General features: G+C 35.9%; 1 non-coding gene across 1 annotated transcript; it reads left to right on the top strand.

The window, feature by feature from the left end:
- The first annotated feature begins 1,421 nt into the window (after nucleotides 1-1,421).
- Nucleotides 1,422-1,492, top strand: Trnag-gcc. The gene has a single exon. It is a non-coding gene; the product is annotated as a tRNA-Gly (tRNA).
- Nucleotides 1,493-3,385: the final 1,893 nt, after the last annotated feature.

The raw sequence follows: 3,385 nt of genomic DNA, 5'->3' as shown, positions 1-3,385 counted from the left end.
TAGTCGCCTGCACGTGTGTGTATCGAGCGCAAGGGGATCATTCAGATCAACACAAAATCGTATGAGCCGCTGCCGCTGACTCACGCATGCGCAAACTACAAGGGGAGTACTCAGATCGGGGGAGTGCTCAGACCGCTACACCGGTTAGCGAGAATCTACGTAGTATAAATACTGTCAGATTGGTCCGGCAGGCCCAGTATTTTTAGTGGCCAGATTACTAATCCCACCAATCCCAGGAATCTAGCAATGTACTAGTTCCAGTCTACCATCTACTAACTCAGCGCAACTTAAATATCAAGATGGCGTCGGGTTAGTGGAGTGGTGCTATTAGAAACAAATTATAAGTTGCCTTCTCGCCTGTTTGCTTTAAAATATGCGGTGAAATATCAAACGTAGCCTTCCTGCTTTAGAACTTATTGCATTTACGGATTCATCACATTCCCCGGTACGAAGAAAGGTAGAATTAACTACTCCACAAGAACAAGAGTGTGTCGAAACTTTGAGAGTGAATGAAATTGGTTTTGATGATAATACCAATTCAACTTCTTTTATGTTCGAAGAAAGAGATCTTGACACAAGCGATGATGATAGTGACAGTTGCGAGGAAGATGAAATTACACAAAAAAACATCAAGCAGCTATACCAAACGACAGCAAAGTTCAGCCAAAAACTGGGAAAACATCAGAGAACAATTACTGCAAGCTGTTATTGAATCAGAGTGCATACCAGAAGGCCAAGTATGTACTAACTGTGGTACTGCTAGTGCAAATTACCGATGTTTAAACTGTGGCATAGGAAATTATTTCTGTGAATTGTGTGTGGCTTCATTGCACAAGATTAGTTGTTTATTCTATAATATTGAACAGTGGAAGGTTAGTAACTATGTCTTCATGATACTTGTCTTATTTAAGGACTGGGGGTAATTAATGAAAGGTTTAAGAACAGCCCCTTGGTAAAGAACTTTGAGTGAACAAAAATACAATAAACAGTCCACAAATGAAAATTTATGCTGTAATGTGTAATATACATGTCAATTATACACTATGGCTACAGTGCCGAGTTGTTGTATCTTTAGTTCTGATAGCTAAAGGTCCGACAATAGTGGTTAGTCAATTGATTTATTTTTAAAAATCAGTGGCGAAGCCAGCCCAACGATTTAGTCCTGCTATGCAAATTTTAAATGATTATCATTTTTAATTTCTTTAGAAATTGATTGTTTTTACGGTGTATGAACACAAAAATATTTGCATAGCAGGACTAAATCGGCAGGCTGGCTTCGCCACTGTTAAAAATATACTCATACAAAAACTAACCTACACCCAACCCTATTGTCAAACCTGTAACCATGGTGTAAATTATATGCCGAATTTAGGTGTATACATGTGTCACTACAGAATACCACATAGTTCATAGGAAACAAAGCATTGGTGGTTCAGTGGTAGAATTCTCACCTGCCATGCGGGAGACCCGGGTTCGATTCCAGGCTAATGCATTTTCCCACTTTAAGGGCCCACAGTAACTGGTGTAAACTGTTGTGGTGTCCTCACCTCTTGTTATGTAGCTTGTATTTGTATTGTTGCACCTCTGTATTAGTATATGTTTTTTACTAGGCAAAGCTAAATAAATAATAAGTCCATGTCAGCAAGAGACAGGATCATGCTGCCAAAGAAGGGAATAGAAATGATAGATTTTCAATTTCATAGCCCATTGAGTTGCAAGACTCTCCCATTGACTAGTAAAATTGTCTGGTGTTAGACAGAGTAAAAATTAAAGTAGGTTGCATTTAAGTACACTACAGCTTAATGGGTTAAGTAACATGAATGCCATTTAAGCAAGTATATATATATATATATGCTAGCCAGATTGGCATGAAAACTTACAGTACCTCAGGTTACTTTATACAAACCATTGTCATAACTCCATACTGGTCACCTGTCAAAATATATCCCTGCATCATTGACCCAATTATCTCTAAAGTTTACTTAGAATTAAAAATTAAATTAGTTATACATTATGAACTGTGTCTAGTAATAACTGTAGACATTTTTTCTAATTTTCTGTAGGATGGAATGTTTTTACCAATCACAATTGCAGATAGAATTGTAAATCGTCGTCCATGGCATTCCTGTTTGGCTATGGAAACAAAAGCAATAATTGCTATTAGTGATGATGGTAAGTTAATTTTAGTAAATTTATCCAATATCAATAGTGTACCTGAAAGGAAGAGACCTAACATGTAACTAAAATCAAACTTTGTATTCCGTAAATGGTTGTCCACAAAGTAACTGACAAAGGAAGACTATACTATTACTACACACTCAATGTTCATTCACATTGAGTTGTGTACATTTGGAAATTAATCCATACTTGGGTTATATGGTAGTGTTGTACTTTACATGTATTTGTAGGTAGGAGACATGAACTTGGTGTTATGTCTTGTCCTTGCGAAGCTTTTCCTATTACCCTGGCAAGATTACATCTATGGCCAACAAGTTCAAAGCATCCAAATATGGCACTAACTTTTGATCTTCTAGACTGGATGGAAGCTTTGCTTTTGGAGTGCCAAGTATCAGCCAATGATTTCTGTAAAGCTTTAAATTTCAAAATTCCAAAATATGTCATTGTAAGTTGTTTCTGAATCATAGTCTGTATTATGTTGGATTAATTAGTAAACTATTTGAAGGTGACAGAAAAGTGATGAGAGATTTAAAAATTAAATTAATTTACTGTGCTTCATTTGTATAATTTCCATTGTTTTATAGAAGATGTATACCCCTTCATCATTGACTGCTTTGAGGAATGTGCAGGCCGGTATATATATATATATATAGCACAGTTCTGAAATGGAAGGTTTGGACAATTAGATAAGAGTTAGACAGAGAAATTACGGTATGACTAATTAGGCACAATACTGTACTCTACTGTAATTTATTTCAGGTTTATGAAGCATGAACTAAGGACTCTTCAAGTTCTTTGTCCAGAGCGAGACTGTGGAAATGTTTGCCCTGCTTGTCCTGTGGTATGTTTAATGTAAATATTGCTATTCATAAAATGCAACTAATGTCTACTAATTAACAATTATTTTCCAAAGACGAAGTGAATATTGGTGAATAAAAACTGAGACAACTTTTAGTTTTAGTATATTTACAAAGTTAATTATTTCATTATTTTTCAATTACTATGATTGAATAAGAAATTCCATTATTTAAATCTGTTTGTTGATCATGTCATTCTGCAAAATATTTTTAGGATGGAGGTGTACTGATCGAGTCTTTAGATGCCTGTTTTGGTCTATCCCGTAAAAAAGCTACAGGTTCTAGCGTTCGAGGACCATTGCAGGGGAATAGAGTTTTTTGTAGCCAGAACGAAGTGGACAAATTTGTTG

This window comes from Dendronephthya gigantea, unplaced genomic scaffold, assembly GCF_004324835.1.
Source record: "Dendronephthya gigantea isolate DGI-Jeju-01 unplaced genomic scaffold, DenGig_1.0 000066F, whole genome shotgun sequence".
NCBI lineage: Eukaryota > Metazoa > Cnidaria > Anthozoa > Malacalcyonacea > Nephtheidae > Dendronephthya > Dendronephthya gigantea.
This window is presented reverse-complemented; position numbering and strand designations above follow the sequence as displayed.